At 42.4% G+C, this 18,898-nt stretch overlaps 1 protein-coding gene and 1 non-coding gene across 4 annotated transcripts in view; one reads left to right on the forward strand and one right to left on the reverse strand.

The window, feature by feature from the left end:
- Window positions 1–18,898, reverse strand: part of Adamts3 (ADAM metallopeptidase with thrombospondin type 1 motif 3) — a 200,467-nt gene that overhangs the window by 128,277 nt on the left and 53,292 nt on the right. The window lies entirely within an intron of this gene.
- LOC115065273 lies at window positions 16,793–16,924 on the forward strand. Its single transcript, XR_003845066.1, has one exon. It is a non-coding gene; the product is annotated as a small nucleolar RNA SNORA17 (small nucleolar RNA).

Here is an 18,898-nt window from a genome sequence, read left to right on the forward strand (position 1 = left end):
TAATATAAAATACCTTGGTGTGACTCTAACTAAGGAAGTGAAAGATCTGTATGATAAGAACTTCAAATCCCTAAAGAAAGAAATTGAAGAAGATCTCATAAGATGGAAAGATCTCCCATGCTCAAAACAAAACTCCTTTGAGATTTTATCTTACACCAGTAAGAATGTCCAAGATTAGTGAAAATAAATGACAGCTTATGTTGGCCATTGCTAGTGAAGAGTGCAAACATGTACAGCCACTATGAAAATCAGTGTGGTGGTTTCTCTGGAAGCAGGGAATTGATCCAGTTATGCCACTTGCCTTACATTTTCTTAACTGAGCTCTTTTGTCTCTGGTTACTCTAGTTTGTGACAAGTTAACATCAAACTAGCCAGTACACTACTCTTAGGCATATACCCAAGGATACTTCATCCCACTTTAGAGACATCTGCTAAATCATGTTCACTGCAGCTTCCTTCATAATATCCAGAAATTTGAAACAGCCTAGATATCTGTTAATAGATGAATAGATTTAAAAATTGTGGGACATTTACACAATGAACTATTATTCAGTTGCAAAAACAAATAAACAAAACAACAAACCCTGAAATCATGAAATTCACCTGTGAATGGAAGAAACTAGAAAAAAAAATCACTCCTGGAAACGCAGACTCAAATAGGCAAATATGATATGTATTCATTTATATGTGGATGTCAGCTGTTAAGTCTTCAATAACCAGGGTACAATACATACAACCATAGAAGTTAGATATAGAGTAAGGGACTAAGGGAGTGCTATGGCCCTCCCTAGGAAGAAAACAGAATAGATAGCTATGGATGGGGTGGGGTCCAGGGCACTAGAACTGGGAGATCAGACAGGGTGGATGAGAGAAGAAAGGTATTATGGAACAGATATGGGAAAGGGCACCATTTGAGGGGTCATATGGAAAGAGTAGAAGTTTCCTAACATATATCCACATATTAGGGTGATCAAATAATGGGGGAGATGGATGCCCCAACAGGTCATCTCTTGTCACCAAATGAAACTTCCAGGTCTAGGAGTAGGTTACATCTAATTGAGTTGTTGGCCAAAGGGGCCCCATATGAACCCTCAAACAACGCAGGCTATTGCCAAGGGTATTAGTTGCTCTCCTCAAAATGATGGTAAGGCCCTAGTGCTGAAGATAACATCTAATCAAACACAGAGAGGTGGAGCTTGTACCTACAGAGAGCCTTCACCTCTACTGACTAGGGTTCTTAGTGCAAGAAGTACTCTCTCTGTGTGCTACCAGAAGAGAAAGGGAAATACCAACCAAACCACAAACCTTTTGATCTATGATGATGGCCTCTGCCTACAAAATGCACTAGCGCAATAAGGGCACAAAACTTCTGGGAATAACCAAACAAGAGCTGATTAGACTTAAGGCTCATTGCATGAGGTGGAACCCTAAGGCAAGATAGCAGACAGAGGCGGGAGAGTCAGTGAGAGGTCTGAAGGTCAGCTGTCCTGACATACACTAGGGGAGCAGAAACAATGAGGAAGACCTTCCCTCGACAAGCCAAAGGGCAAGAACTGACTCCCCAAAGTAGTGACGCTCACTGTGCATGCACCCCTGAACTCACATACCACACAGAAAATAAATAAATATAATTTTAAAGTATTTTTTTAAAAAAGTAATTTGGATAAAAATGAAAAGCATTTTGACATTCAGACACATCTGTACAATTAAAAATAAAGACTTTTTTTTTTAAAAAAAAAGTAATTGGAAATAAACAAATTATTTTTAAAAGTTCATGTGGCGTGAAACTACTAGGACATAGTGCACTACTGCCACACAGACACATGTGCGAATGCTGTGCACACCTCTGGAGCCAGAGGCCTCCGAGAGCCTCAACTCTCCCACTCTGTGTAAAGTGGGCAATGGAATTCAAAGAGAAAACACACAGGAGTTCTGGTACTGTGCACATGCAATATGACTAGTTACCATGACTAAGAGCTACCGTCATCCTAATGTCAACAGAAACATCATCGTCTTGGAGTTAACTGAGTAGGGAGATCCTAGCACTTGAGAAAATCTGCTCATATTGTACCATGTTTTGGCCTTGAATTTGGCTGTGTTAAACAATCACAGGTCTCCTGATGTGGTTATCAGAGCTGCTGCAGATGAACTGCCTGTTTTCTCTGCTCTTCTGTAGCACCGCGGAGCTACTGGGGGAATAATTATGTACCACAGAACATAGGAAAACAAGTGGCCTAACAACTTAAAGACAATGTCAAGAGCCACAATTGTTTCAGGAAAGAGGAAAGAACTTTTATAAAAGCCCTCAGAAATGATAAATTACAGAGCCCTCACAAGGACAGAGAAATAGAACAATGTCATTTTAAGTGTTATCCAAGCATAAAGATGTCTACACTTACTGAAAAAAAAAAAGTGAGATATCCAATTTATGGAAATTAATTGATCACTAAAATTAGGCTGCAAGAAAACTAACAAAGAACCACACCAAAACAGGCACAGGAGTGAAACTCATAACCAGTTGTCGCTTACTTTAAAATTTAGGGAATCCCTTTTTCAATAATGTATGGAAAAGAAAGTTCGCCACAACAAATGTTAAATAACCTTAAAAATAAAACCTTAGAAGACCAAAGATATCATCATAAAATATTATCATATACTCATAAATCAAGAACTATAAAAATGTTCTGCACTGTCTCTCTGTGGGAATTCATCCTAAGACGGGTAGCCACAAGAAACAGCAAACTGCAGGTGCTCAGACAGCCACCACATCACCTCTACCAGTAAACTACATAGAAGCCAAGCGCCCACACCTGAAACATGAACAACCGTGTCCAGAACTATCTAGTTCTCAGAATGACCATTAGAAAAACTTCAGATACATATGTCTGTGCCATCAAAGTCAATTCATAAAACATGAAGTAGAAAACATGCCAGGATTCGAGGCTTACAGAAAGTCGGCATCATATAGGAAAAGATATCAACTTGGAAAGAAATGGGTAGAGTTCCTTACAGGTGGCTCACTGGCCCATCACCATACATCTTAAATTGACAGGCTACTTCTCAGACCATCTGTCATGTATCAAACATGCTCTTTCAAGATTTGCTCCGTTCATGGAGAGGGAAGTGTTTTCTTCAGTGAATACCATCTGTTTATGGTGGCGTGTGCTACAGCACCAGGAATGCAAGTACGCCCTGACAACACACAGAGACAACTAATGAAAATTATAAAGCTGAGAAGCCCTTCCCCTTGGGCAATGAAAGGTATGGTGGGCAGAAAAAAAAATTCAGTATAGTATTAGGGGCCGATGGTAAAATTGCCAAGGCAATACTCTATACTTTTATTAAAACAAATGTAATCTCTCTGCTCAATTCCTGTCCAACCTACAGTGGAGTCTTTCCGTGTCCCTTGATCTGTGACTAACTTCATGGTTCCAGGTACTTGGTATCAGTGACTGGCCTGCTTTAGGAAACTGATTTTTTTAAACACCAATAAAAATCCCACATGTACTAAATTGAAAATGTCCGTTGCTTTACCAAGCTGTGCAGTGAATACGAATACCTTGGAAGCAATCATTATATCTTCCACCCCCTTCTTAATTGTTCCTTTTATTATTTACAGATACCATTCAGTTCACTCTGATAAGCATCTATCATATCCTAGACACTCTCCTTGGCACAGAGGATTAAACGATAGACAAGGGACTAGAGATCCCAGCCCTGGAAACCTTCACACTGCCATTGAGAAGGTATCACCTGGGAATAAACCACCAATCAAAGAAAACACATGCTGAGACTCATTGCTCTAGCTGCATATATAGTAGAGGATGGCCTAGTCGGTCATCAATGGGAGGAGAGGCCCTTGGTCCTGTGAAGGGCCTATGCCCCAGTATAGGGGGAATGCCTGGGCCAGGAAGCAGGAGTGGGTGGGATGGGGAACAGGGGGGAGGGGGAGGCGATAGGGGGTTTTCAGAGGGGAAACTAGGAAAGGGGATAGCATTTGAAATGTAAATAAAGAAAATATCTAATAAAAAATTCTTTAAAAAAAATATTGAATGAAAACAATAGATCAAATGTACCATCCACAGAGATGGGAAAGGGCAGGATGTTTGGGACCACTGAATAGATGAAACGGACGACTGATAAAGCCATGGGCTGTTGACACCTGTAAGAACCCAAGCAATACTATAATTCCCTTCTGAAAAAAAATCAGAATGACAAACGCTGTCCGCATTTCCTTCCCTTCTGTGCTGATGACTCTGAAAAGCTCTGGGAGAGCCCGTGGCTGCTAAACTCACATGGAGTCCTGCAGACTGACAGCCGCCTAGAGTATGGGCCCATGCCACCGAACACAAGTCCCTTTCACTTTCACAGGAGTGAAGCTGTGTGAAGCTGTCAAATGCTCAAACTTGGAAAAGCCAGACCCTAACATCTTTGCCAGTTTATCTACAGTTCAGTATTTATGCCAAACAGAAATAGCCACTATCACCTGGAGGAAACTCCTTTCTCTAGAACCTTCCCAGGGCTTGCTGTTCTAATGATGTTTCCCACAGCTCCTCAAATCTCTAACCATATTAAAAGATCGTCAGTCTCCCCCCTGTCAACCTTATGCTGCTCAAATCCTGTTGAGATAGACCTGAGGTGATTCTATTTACCATCTTCTTCAGTGTATTTAAACCTATTTTCGATATTAAAACAGGCAAATATAAATGATACATTTGTAAGGGGGTTTTGTTGTTGTTTTGAAGAAAGATTTCCTCTTCCACATCTCTGCATTTAGCTTTTTTCTACTTGACCACTTACAGGTGGCTAGCAGCAAAGGGAGCTACCCTGCCATTAACCAAATAGAAGCCTCACTGAGAAGTATCAACGGCCCTGTGTTTCATCAATTTAACATCCAGGCATTCGCCCTGGCCAAGCAGACACAGCCAGCCAGCCAAGACAAACACATGGGTCTTGGCGCAAGGAGGGGCCAGTTTCTGGAGACAGCCCTCCAGTCTAAACTTCTTAAGGACTTGGTATAAACGTGCTTTTATTGCTCAGGGGCAGTTCCATCTAAACAGCGCAGATTCAAGTCATACACTGTAGTCTTTCACTAGTTCTGTTGGCTTAAAGTGTGTGCGGCTCGGGGACTGTGCAAACCTGCGTCACAGCTACCTGCTGCTCACTCTCTCAATCCCCAAACCAAAACGTTGGAGGCCGCATGGAACACTGGTTGCTTTATCAAATAAAAGTAAGGGTAAAAGGGAGATGCTGGGCCCCAGAGTCGGTCCCTGCCTCTGCCCCAGTCCCAGCCTCACCCAGATCCAGGGGAGCTGTAGGGGTCAAAAGCTTACAGGTTGGCTCTGTTTCTCCAACCTGGTATTTAAATTTTAAATTCAGTATGGGATGACACTCATACTCATACCCCCATTTCTAGCCTCATCTGTCAGCAACCAAACATTTCTTAAAGGTTGAAATTTGTGGGCATGTGGGTGGGAAAGATAGGGTCTGTTTTGAAACCTATAAAAACTAAAAATACTTTTTATAAAATGCCCACACTTTTAGCTGAAAATTTTAAATCACTAGTAACAGTATTGGTCATTGACATTGTACTAGACATTTACATTACCCGGGCAAAGTGCTAGGAATGAGAGATTTGTGAGAATCTCCCAACGAATTCAATCTAAACTGTTGGCAATGACCAAGAGTAAAAAGTACCAACCTGACTGTTCGTGAGATGTGGATTCCCACAACGGTACAAAAACAAAAAGAAGCTCTATGAAGTGACAAACCAGGAACCCATGAGCCAGTGGAGAAAGGAAGTCTTACAACTTATTAGAATTTAAACTGTGTGACCTTTATCCTTGGAATTTCAGGGGTGTGCGTAAAGGAGTGTGACTGAGAATGGCCAAGGAGCCATGCACACAGGAAGGCTTACTAGCGTCCTCGAAGCACTGGGCTTTCAAGGCATGCCAAGTGCCCCACAGAGGTACTGGGAGGTGATGGTGTGTGTATCAGACAGAAAACCACTGGCCCGCAAGAGATCTACAATCTCATTCAGAAGAAAGAGGACGTAAACAAACATGTTTGTGTTCACGACGGTAAAGGTACTGAAGTGACCCTGACCCAGGAGACATGAGAGAGGTCTCCAGAGTGTTTTCTACCTATGAAATACTTGCAGAAAAAGTCTGAAGGCTCAAAAGGAGCCAACCATGTAGAAGAAAACACTAGTGATCGAGTTCGCTAATTCCAACGAGAACAAGAAGGCCAAAGAGGCTAAACAGAGCCAACCAGGTCAGGGGCAAAGACACAGCTGATCAGGTCGAGAGAACAGTCAACCAGGGAGAGAAGAAGGCCCAGGAAGGTGGGCAGAGGCTGCTCTCAGCCATTGCCTTGGAACAACTATGAGGAATCAGATTTTACTCTAATAATGATGAGATCGGGGTGGAGAGAAGAGGTCAGTGATCAGTGGCATCTAAGTAAGAGACATGATGAAGACGTTCTATCGCGACCACAAAACAGGGTGGTTCTGGACAATGGTGTGCCATATGCTTCCAAAGGTTAGAAAGATTTTGAAAGTTCTTCTTATAAAAACAACTAGTACTGGCGGGGAAAGATATGCCTACACTGATCTGAACATTATACATACATGCATTATAACATTATACATACATGCATCAAAACATGGCTTCGTCCCCACGTTTAGAATTTGATGCATCCGGAGAATAATTTCTAGAAAGAATGAGATCCGATGGGGACACATTTTCCTTTCCTTGGGTGCAATAACTTTATCTTACACCCCCTCCATCTCTCCAGGGACATCTCCTTATCTATCTCTGAAGGATTTATTTTACATAATAATGTAATATAAATTCCAATAATAATGTACTACCCACACTATCAGCCTTTGTCCTTTCTCTGTGTATATCCCTGAGTGTCATCTATCATGGAAAAGGGTGTATGTGCCTTTAGCCCAGAGAGACAAAGTTTCAAGTCTCATCCCCACCAGTTCCTAGCTTGTGATCACACACAGGTAGGACACACAACCCCTCCAAAGCTACTTCCTTGTTTGTTGATGAAAGATGGTAGTATTTCAACATCCCTGGCACGATGAAGGTTCTGTTCTTGAATGCTGTTTCAGGGTTGCATTTTATTTTGTTTTCATTTCTCTCTCCAGAAATAAAACTTGCTTCTCTCTTTGATTTTCCGTAACTGCCTAACCCAGAAGAGCCATCCTTAGCCACCCCAGCCTCTTCAGACTCCATGGTTAAGTGTTCAGTCCGCAGCGGTGAATTCATACCCACCTCCCAGCTTTGTGCCTTGCCATTAATACTGCAGCCCTGCACCTCGAGAACCCGCACATTACCCTTTGAAAGGCCAAACGTGCAGGACTCTTCAGAATGATAAATCGTAATACCCCGAATTCCTGCTCAAATACAAATATCTTTAAAGGTATAAGTAAGTATGCATACGTTTTAGAGTCCTCAAGCCCTGTTCTTTTTCAAGGTACTTCACAACTTTACTAAAAATTATCCCCATGGCTCTCGATCATACTATGATCTTGGTGACTCAATTATATTAAGGGGCTCTCCTCAAAGTAGTCATTTTCAAAGTCATTATCTAAATACAAAAATCCTTATAAACTGTATCACAAAAGCATCAATAATGCCACAGGGAGGTATAAGTTTTTCAAATACTAATGCTTCGAAGAGATCATAACAGATTAAACTAATAACGTTAAAACCGAGACGCATTTGAGAAAACCAACAACGAACAATCATAACCTGCTTGACGTTGTGGTTCACAGCTTATTTTTCAAATTCATATCACGTGATTCATGTTTCAATTTGCCAGCCCCATTGCATCTCATTTTTCATATTTAGGGAAGAATCTCCTTCCTGGGTTTCAGGGAAAAGATCACATAGCATCTTTATGGCCGGGAATAATAATTGATGAATTGTTCAGAATGTCTCTTATACAACTTGCTAATGTATAATTATAAATCATACTACAATCACAATCAATTATAGATCATTATGTACTTAACAGGTTAGCACTCTTGCGCCCCCTGGTGGAAGCACGAATGAATATTGTGTTTGTTTTTTCAATAAAGATAAAAAATACTTTTTATTTTAATTTTATTTTAATGTATATCTATTCAGATATACATTTAAAAGACACAGTAACATGGACCTAGGGAAAAATCAAATACTTCCATTCTGCCAATGGAACATAGCAACAAAATGACTCCTAACATCGTTCTGCTGTATTCATAGATCAACGCCTTGTTCGGACATCGTCAGAGAAGGTAGTGGATGGCAACGAATACAGACATCCACAACTAACTGAACAATGTGCAGAGTGAGAGACCTTGAAACACTAAGTTCGAAACTGGGTGTCTCCATGACATCTCTCCCCTTGGGGCACAGAGAACTCTTTGGAAGAGTGGAGGGAAAGATTCTAACAGTCGGTGGGTTTGGAGGGCACCAAGGAAACAAGGCCCCCTAGACACTACAGGACTTCTGCACATAGGAACTCCCAGAGACTGAGACAGCAGGCAAAGGACCTGCAGGGCTCTGAGCCAGATGGGGTCCCCAGCACCAAGAGGAAGTAGACGCAAGCCCCATCCCCAACACCGGAGCTATCTCCTACTGCTTACAAATGAAAAGTCTGTTTTCTCCAACAGAGTTCCACTGGGTATGCAAACCACACTTAAAGTCAGACCCCATACCCAGCAGCAGAAGGCTAACACAAAGTGAACTCAGTGGTATTTTTGGAGGTGTTTTGTTTTGTTTGTTTTTGGTTTTTTGTTTGGTTTGGTTTTGGTTTTGTCTTATAATGCCTCATCTGGATTTTTTTTTTTAACCTTACAGGTCTTTTGTTTATACAGTCTAGTTTCTGATGTTGTTGTTGGGGGTTTTCTCTGTGTGTAAATGTGTGCATCTCTGCACCTATATGTGCTTCCTGCTTTTTCTTTGACTCTTTCCCCCTGTGTGTTTGTTTACTTTGTCCTATTCTAATCTGTTTCCTTTATCTTATTTTATTTTTATCATTATTTTGTAATTACCTGTTGATTTTCTAATGAGTAATAGAGAGAGGATGTGGATTTGGGTGGGTATGGAAGTGGGAAGGATCTGGGAAGAGTTGGGGGAGGGAACACCATAATCGGAATATATCATATGAAAGACATCTATTTTTCAATTTAAAAAAAAAAAGGACACAGAAACAGCTAATCAGTCAATAATGTAGCCAAAGAGCTGCAACCCTGTAGGTGGAACAACAATATGAACTAACCAGTACCCCCTGAGCTTGTGTCTCTAGCTGCATATGTAGCAGAAGATGGCCTAATCGGCCATCACTGGGAAGAGAGGCCCCTTGGTCTTGCAAACTTTATATGACCCAGCACAAGGGAACACCTGGGCCAAGTAGTGGGAGTGGGTGGGTAGGGGAGCAGGGGCAGGGGGTATACGGAACTTTTGGGATTGCATTTGAAATGTAAATAAAGAAAATAATAATAAAATATTAAAAAAAATAATGTAGCCAAAGAGGCTTGTGAAACCTGATACAAAGAGACTATGCTATTCTGAAATGTTTTGAATCACAACACCAACCCAAAGAAATAGTGTGGTAAGGCTAGTTCCCAGCAGCAGATGATCCATTTCCTCCATTGCTGAAGTCGACAGCAGTGATTTATGGGACTTATGGGACTTAATGAGATAGTACACACTAAGGGCCTTACACAGCATCCAGGACCTACCTGGCTATTAATAAAACCAACTTCCCTCCAGTCTCCCTGGCATCTGGCCCTTAGCCCCCTAGAAACAGAATTTATGTGTATGTGTGAGCCTATATGAATGTATATGTGCCACATACATACCCAATGAAGCAAGAGAGAGTGCCAGATCCACTGGGACTAGAATACAGCCACCCACTGTGGGTCCTGAGAACTGAACTGTGGTCTTCTGCAAGAGGGGGAAATGCTCTTAATCACCAGCTACCTCTCCAGCCCCTGCATCAAAGACTTCCCCCAGTGTTTTCTACTTTAAACTACATTTCAAAGAAAAAGTAAAGTAACATGAAACAAGTGTTTACTTTAAAACTTATATCCAACTCCTTAAGTAAGTACTAGATAGCAAAAATGATTTTGCAATTTGGGGTTGGTGAACTTCTAGTGATACCTGGGACTCATTCTTTTAAAGGTATTCTTTGAGATCCAAACTCTGTTTATCCTTATATGAAAAGAGCATGTTATATTAAAAAATAAATAAACCATCCTCTCTCATTTGTAACACATTTAGATGTCCTAACTATTTTTTGTTCAACTTGACACGAGCTAGAGTCACCTAGGAAGAGGAACCTCAGCTGAGAAAATGGTCTCCACCAGATTGGCCTTGATTGACGGTTGCTGTGGCTGATGTAGGAAGGCCCAGAGCACTGAGAAGGTGCCTCCCCTGAGCTGGTTGATCCTTGGCTGTATAAGAAAGCACACTGAGCAAGCCATGGGGAGCAAGCCAATAAGCAACACCCCTTCCTGATGTCTACTTTAGTTCCTAACCCCCATCTCCTGCTTGGCTTGAATGCCTGCTTCTTCTTCCCTCAGAGATGAACTGAAGGCAGGATGGATGACCAGATAAACCGTTTCCTCCCCAAGTAGCTTTTGGTCACAGTGTTTCATCACATCTTAATAGAAACCTAACTAGAAGTCAAGATGTTCTTTGTCTATTTTAACTAAATGATAGGAAAAGTCATGTTCCATGAAACCCGATATTAAGAGGTTGGAAGTTAAAAATGTATCGATGGATGTTTGTGAAAATACAGACACTTTATAAAAAGTTACTCATATTCATGTATATAGGGTTTAGTTTTTTTTTTTAAAAAAAATATGCTTTTACTATTGCTATTTTATAATAAATTAAGGGATCAATGGACTAAACTTTTTTCAGCTTTGGGTTTTAATGTAAGGATATATAGAGATGACATACATAAACAAAATACCTCCCAGTCATTAATACATTTGTAAAGTACAGGGGTCCCCAAACCGAGCTCTTCCATGGAAGAACATGAAAGAGGAAACATCACATCTCCCTAGTCTTAAGCCACGGTATGGAGAGCCATGTAACTAAAACAGATACTTGGGATTCCTGAAATAAGTACAAGGAGAGCCTAGAAACAAGAATGGGCTTTCACATCTGGAAATCTTGGTCTGGGAACAGGAGAATACCACCGTATACATGGCAAATAAGGTGCAATAATGTTTTTATAAATATTCTGATATTCATATATCCTCGGTTCCATGGCAAGTGAGTTTTGCTGAAGCCAAAATTCCATGCTCCATAGAAGAAAAGAAGCCTATAAAAAAAACCAAACTACATACTGATCATTTTTCTTCTGAAAATGAAATTCAACCTTTGTTACTGCAGAATTTATGCCAAGTACAGAAAGACCCATGGCAGCGAGTATCTTTTAAAAACATGCAGAGCTATTTACTGTGGGCTTATAAAACATACTGAGGTACCTACACAGCACTTTTGAACATACACGTAACTCATTTCTACATCCAAAAAAGGGGAGATGGGGTCCTACTTCCATCACTAAATGGGCTAATTAATCTACCAGTGCCTGTTATAAATTTCTTTAAAGTTGGTTACCTAACAATGTTACCTTGGCCCAACCTCAATATTCACTGGGAGAAAAAGATAAAAAATAATCAAATCTATTGGAGATAATCACTGAGGGTTTTGTTGTTGTTTGTTTGTTTGTTGGGTTTTTTTACTGTGAAGTTTGGATGAATTGAAATGTATAACAGGAAAACCAAGGTTGTGCCAAAAAGTGATCCAATGGGAATAAATATTGGATATGCTGCACATAAAACAGTAAGAAGGAAGGGTGAAATGTAATTCTTTATCCACTGATGAATCACCCTACAACCATCATCAAAAGGTAAGCACCTCGTGAAGGCCCAAGTAATAATTCGTTTCACGTTAAGAAACGGGTCATTATTGCTGAAGACATCATACATTTTGGTTGCAGGATATGGAAAACTTAAGCTGGAACTGAGTTGGAAGCTTCTGCCCTACTGGCTCGCTTTCATCAGACCAGAAGGTGTTATGCAGTCGGCTGGGAAATACAAGTCATCGACAGTTTTCCCCTGATGTGCACCCTGTGAAATACAATGGCGACTTGTCAGGCAAGATACGCTCGCTGGAACAACAATGACCTGAATGTTATGAGGGTACTCATGGCTCTCAGCTTGGATCTGATGCCAGCCAGCTCCACAGGACAGACCTCATGCCATTTACTATAAACCTGGTCAAGAGCTTGCTTTGCTAAGAGGGAATGTAGCCAAATGGCCTTCTAAACCCATTTGTATCGTTAGAGCCCTAGATCACGGCTGCTCTACGGATTCATCAGAGGAGCTCCTTCCTGCAGTGGACACTAGTTCACTTTTCCAAATGCTGAGAATAAATGATTGTGACGTTCTCTGTCCTGGATGGGTTGCCGTCGAAGGTACCCTATTCAAAGCTCAAGGAACACTGGGGAAGAGCGGACAAAGGGAATGGATGAGCCAGTAGTTGGGAAGGGGTGACGTAAAATGACACCCTTGGGGTACCGTATGGTCATCACAGTCATGAACTCAACAGCTGGAGTTATCTGTACAAAACTCACACAGTGCTGGGTTCTTCACCATTTCCTCCTGGAAGCATGGGGGGCTTGTAAGGTTCTGCCCCTCTTCAAGGGACAATGGATAGTTAGTAGTGACTAGGAGATAGTATGTCACTTTCTTCAGTGCTAGTGCCTCTGATACATGTAAATCTTGAGAGTCATACATACATACACACACACACATACACACACACACACAAAGATAGAAGACAGACTCATTGGGAAGAAGAAAAGTGTCAGTGGGGAAAGTGAAGGGTAATAAGAGAAGGCGACTACCAGAGTGAAAATGACTACCGTTCATTACAAAAATGTAAAAAACAATAAAAAAAAAAAAAGAAAGAAACTAGGGATCAGAATCTACACGCAGTGTCAGTGACACATGGCTGCAATTCTAGGACACAAGAGACTTTGCCAAGGGCCTTAGTCCAAAGCCTACATTACATTCTAAGAAGTTGTCTGAAAAAGAAAACAAATAAAAATACACAATGACAAACTGAAAGACAGAAGTCAGTCTGACATACGTCAAATTCACCTGCAATCTCTGATACTAAAGTATAATGAGGGAGAGATTACTATACAATTATCATAAGACACATAGAACAGAAATATCAGAGCTGTGCACAAGAAGTGCGCAAGTAGGAATAATTAAATATGCCACACTTAGATAATAAGGGCTGTGGTTCAGCCAAAGGTACGGGAATATTCAAGACCAAGACAGCCATGCTTACCCCAGGCTAAGGGGAGAGTTTAGACTCCCATTTTCTCAGGGGGGGGGGTTCCCAGTCTTTTTCAACATTTCCACGTGAGTAAAAACCTTAAGTGGAGAGAGAGGAGTTTCATACCAGTTAGCAACCAGCCCTTTCTGACTCTTCTGTGTTGTCAGTAGGATCACGTAGAAGATGAACAGGCTCATGGGGATAATTAACTTCCCTCTCCCCACCGGGGTGGCCACGGTACATGAGTTAACAGGACTTTCACCACTGCACAATGAGGTCAGCTCTCCGTGGAGATCAACACAGCACGATTAGAGTAAGGATAGAGAGGCAGATTCCCACTCAGACCCCACAGCAGCAATGAGCAGTCACTGTCCTTAGGTGTAACTAGCAGCCAAGTGATTCATCTGGCTGCACCAGGGTAGCCCTTTCCCTCACTCCATCTGTCACAGCGATGTCAGAAAGAAAGAAAAAAAAAAGTCAGTTAAAACAGATTTTGGAAAGATCCAAACTATCATAACACATGAAAAAAAAAATCAAATTTCAATTTAAAAAAAAATCACTCATCACCGTAAAAGCCTGGAAAATATCAAACTAAACTGAAAAAGAAAATGGATTCTGACATTAAGATGACTGGAGTCATCTGATAAAGACTTGAAAATAAATGTGTGGGGAGGGGAAGTGTTCCAATAAATCAGTCTGAAAAAATGGAGAAGGGGGGGAGAAAAAAGTCAAGCAGAAAATGGAATAAGTCATGAACACATTTTTACATGTCTGGAGGAGCTATGACTATTAAATATGCATGGGCAGGCCACTTGTCACCAGCGAAATCCAAACTGAAAGGACAGAGGGCAATCTTTCTCCTATCAGAAGGGCTGTCCAGAGATAACATCACTTAACAGTGGAGAGACTGCTCACACATGTGCCAAGTATATGTCAAGTGTATGTAAAGTACAACGCCCATCTTGGAAAAGAGTGGGCTGACTTGTAAGCTAAAGAGACAATAAGATGTAACCAGTAATCTCATTCTGTAGCAGTTAACACAAAGGACTGAAAAAATTACATTCTTTAAAATAAAAACTACTTATGAAGGAAGGTTTCAGAACAACCAAAACCAATAACAGAAAGATAGATAGATAGATAGATAGATAGATAGATAGATAGATAGATAGATAGATAGATAGAGGGATGGGCAGGTGGGTGGATGGATGGATGGATGGATGGATGGATGGATGGATGGATGGATGGATAGGTGGGTGAATGGATAGATGGATGGGTGGGTGGATGGATGGATGGATGGACAGATGGATGGATGGATGATGGATAGGTAGGTGAATGGATAGATTGATGGGTAGATGGATGGATGGATGGAACAGGGAAGTAGTTAACTAAGGACTATTACATCCTCTTAAGAGACTATTTGACACAGAAACTGGCAAACTACTGATGGACCCAGTCCCTAAGTGAGCATGAGTTCATGTATTTAGTTTTCTGGGAATGTTTTTCTTTAATTTTTTTAAATTTTACTTTGATTTATTTCTTCTTCACTGCACTCCATTTCTTAACATGGACTTGAAGGTATATTGTATGTATTATTTACTCCAGTCCTTTCCTCCCTCCAAACCCACCCATATACACCTCTTCACTCTCCTTACAATTCTCAGTCCTCTTTTTCATTAATGTTGCTACATACATATATGTACACGTACATATATTTCTAAATACAGAAGTACAGCCATCTCACTCCAATGTATAATGTGCCTATTTTCAGGGTCGGTCACTTTGTATTAGATAATCAATCGGTGTGGTATTCCCTGGGGAAGACTCTTTTTCTGGCCCCCAGCATTCCTTATGGGGTTGAGTTCTCATGAGTCTTCCCCCATTCACTTTCACATATCCATTGTTTTGTCCTTTTTCAGGTCGTATGTAGGGAGCCTTGGTGGTGAGACCATATGGGTGCAGCCTCTGATGTTTCTGAAAGCTACTTTCACAGAAAACCCGCTTATTCTCTGGCTCTTATAATCTTTACACCCCTTCCTCCACAGTGATTTCTGAGCTTTAGGTGATGGAAATGCATTACAGATGAGTCCGACAAGACCAGGATCCACAACTCTGCATTTTGATTGGCTGTAGTATTCTATAATGGTCTTTGCTGCTTGTTGCAAAGAGAAGCTTCATTAGTGAAGTTGGTAAGGACTACACTTATCTGTGGGTATAAGAACTAAAAAAAAAAAAAAAAAAAAAAAAAAAAAACAGTGTATGTCTGTGTGAGTGTGTCTGTGTCTGTGTCTGTGTCTTTGTGGGGACATGTGAGTGCAGGTACCTTCACATAACAGAAGAGAGCACCAGATTCCCTGGAACTGGAGTTCCAGGTACAGGTAGTTCTGAGCCACACAACAGGACTGCTGAAAATTGAACTTGAGCCCTCTACCAATGGGCCATCTCTCTACCCTCTACCATGTTCTTCAAATGGTAAAAGTATACAAATAAATGACATTTTTAACAGTTTCTGGAGACTAGAAAAGGGGCAGAGTAAGAAGAAGGTAGGCATGACTGAAAGGTAGTCTAAACAATCCTATAAATGATGGATTTGTCCTGAATCTTAAGTATATCAACATCTACATCGTTGTTGTAACTCCTTTCTCTCTCTCTCTCTCTCTCTCTCTCTCTCTCTCTCTCTCTCTCTCTCTCTCTCCCCTATCTTTCCCTCGCCCTCCCCCTCCCCCTCTTCTTCTCCCTCCCCATGGGAGATCTGTTCCTGTCCCTCACCAGGAACACTTGGCCTCACTCATATAGCAGTAAATGACACTGACCTTCTGATAGTCCAGCCTCCACCTCTTGAGTGGGACAATTATAGATGCATGCCAGCATAGCTGGCTTTTAATTAAGCTCTCCAGACAATGCAGATGCAAAGAGATCTGTGCATGCAAGATCAGGGCTCTATCAACTGAACTACATTTCCCACCCTTTCCTGTATTGCATTTTTATGAAGCTTTCTCATTTGGGAAGCCAGGAAAGGATAACATGAAATGTCTATATTAGCTCACGGAAGACCTATATTATTTCTTATCAATGAAACAGAATCTACAGTTCATCTAAATATAAAAAAGATGAATTTATTTAATGCAGACAGACAGTAATTTGGTAACAAGGCCCTGGGGTTATATATTTGTATATAATACTCCAGATAATGCAGATGTTCCCCCTCCAGGGAACTTGGTGAGTACCACACTGAAGCCCAGACAATGCAAAGTTTCATGAGAACATAATTAAAGATTTAAAAAAAAAAAAAAGTCACAGTAATTTTCTCAATAGACAGCACAAAATAAACTTGGAAAAATTCAACATCCATGAGAGAAAAATGTCTAAGCAAACTAAGAGGAGGATTGCAACTTCCCCAACCTGAATAAAGATGTTAATGGAAGATTTACAAGTCAACTGCCCCTAGAGGCTTTGCAGGAGTGGCTTCTGTATCACCTGTGCTTCGGGAGGTGGCACCGAAGAGGGAGGCTTTCTCTAAGCTCAGTGTCCTGACCTGTGAACATCTGAATGATTAGTCGCCTAACACTTCCTGAAAAAAAGTGAGCTGACATGACCACTAATACAGCACGGAGGCCTGGAAAGGGAACTAGCCTGAGATGACCACCAGTCTGGTGCCATGGAGACCAGGCAGGGAGCAAGCCTGAGATGACCACCAGTCTGGTGCCATGGAGACCAGGCAGGGAGCAAGCCTGAGATGACCACCAGTCTGGTGCCATGTATTCCTGGAGGTTGGGGGGCAGGCCTGAGAGGCCTCTGCCTAGTGCCATAATTCATGAGCAGGGTATAGCACTACTGAGACAATCTCAGACACTCAGATATCATGGGCACCACTAAGAGGAACAAGTAAATGGTGGAGAAGTGGAAGAGAAAGAGAATCCGAAGGATGCGAGCACAATGAAGAGAGGCAGAACTGGAGACTCATGGGTAGTGTGGAAGAGCCTGATGTAAGTAGCCAGCGATGCCATCTGAGACTATGGTGGGATCTTGCCCTGTGCTCTCAAACCCTCAGGGCAGTATCACCAGAAACCATGGCCTACTCTTTCCTGCTGCCTAGGCAAGGTGTAGGGCTCACTTTCCCAAGTGTTGTAGCTAGTGGAGGACAAGGGCCATGTTTGGGTATGGGGCCCTGCAGAATAGGGGTCTGTTACCTCCAAAGGCCAGGTGGACACCCCTGGTCTGGGCTGCTGCCCGGGGGCATGTTGAGGAGTGAGGGATGTGCAGAAGTGGCCCTACCTCTCGCCTGGGCATCAAGGGGGAGCTGGCCCTGCAGTCTCCAACCCTAGTCAGATGACATATTCAGGAGAGTGGGCTCGAGCATTACAAGAGTTGTGAGTGAGCCAGCCCCAAGGTTGACCATGGGAGATCTGTCCCTGCCCCTCACCAGCTGCAGCACTTGGGAGAGTGAGTCCAGTACCTCACCTAGGTGACATAGTAGAGCTGGCTCTGGATGTGGGGATTGCAGGTAAGCTGGCCCTGCCACTTGTCTGGGTGCAGTGATGTAGGTGAGGAAGAGATGCCTCCATCCCCACCTTCTTGCCTCTTGACACCTATGGCAGGCAAGAGAGCTGGCCCCGTCTCTCACCGGCTGCAATGCAAGATTTGGGAAAGGGGGTTCTGTACCTCATCTAGGCAGCACAGGAAAGTGGCTTTGAATGTGGTAGTTGAAGGGAAGCAGGCTTCAAGGGTGTCAAAGCAAAAGAGCTGGTCCAGCCCCTTGTCTGTCTGTTGTGTTGTGGCATGGATGAGGGATAGATGCCCTCTTCACCTCCCTCATCCCTCACCACCTATGGCAGGCAGGGGAGCTGCCCCTGAGGTCAGGAGAGTAGAACTGGCCATGTCTCTCACCAGCTACAAACTTGAGGAAATGGACCCTGCTCATTACCTGGGCAGCAGGATAGAGCTGTCCATAGTTTCAAGAGTTACTGGTGAGCCTGCCCTGAGGGTCTGAGAGTGGGAGAGCCAGTGGGCTGACCAGATCACATACCTCTCAGGCTCAGATTCAGGGCTTTGAATTGGCCCACCTCAGCATCTATCCTTCTGATGAACTGCTGGAGTGCATGAAGGGGCTGGTCCTACAGATCCAAAACTACAGGATCTCCAGGACACAGGGCAACAACAGGGGTCCCAGTGAGGTTCCAGGACTACCAGGGTAGCAGAAGCCACAGGCCTTCAACCAGACTAACGAGTCATTGCAATGAATGTTTGCAAGTAAAGAAGTGTGGACAAAGGGGACACACTGTGACACACTGCAGCTTCCACAAGGCTGCAAGGGTGGAGGGCTGGTCTGAGGGAAGGGGGAAGATGAGTGAGACTTGGGTGAATGATGTGAAACTCACAAAGAAGCAATAAAAAGGTTAAAAAAAATTGCAAGTAATATCACACGGAGTGTAAATAGCTAGATGCATTTTCTTCATGATTAGAAACACAGTGGAAGCCGGGCCTGGTGGCGCAGGCCTTTAATCCCAGCACTCGGGAGGCAGAGGCAGGCGGATTTCTGAGTT

Source organism: Mus pahari, chromosome 13 (assembly GCF_900095145.1).
Source record: "Mus pahari chromosome 13, PAHARI_EIJ_v1.1, whole genome shotgun sequence".
Taxonomy (NCBI): Eukaryota; Metazoa; Chordata; class Mammalia; order Rodentia; family Muridae; genus Mus; species Mus pahari.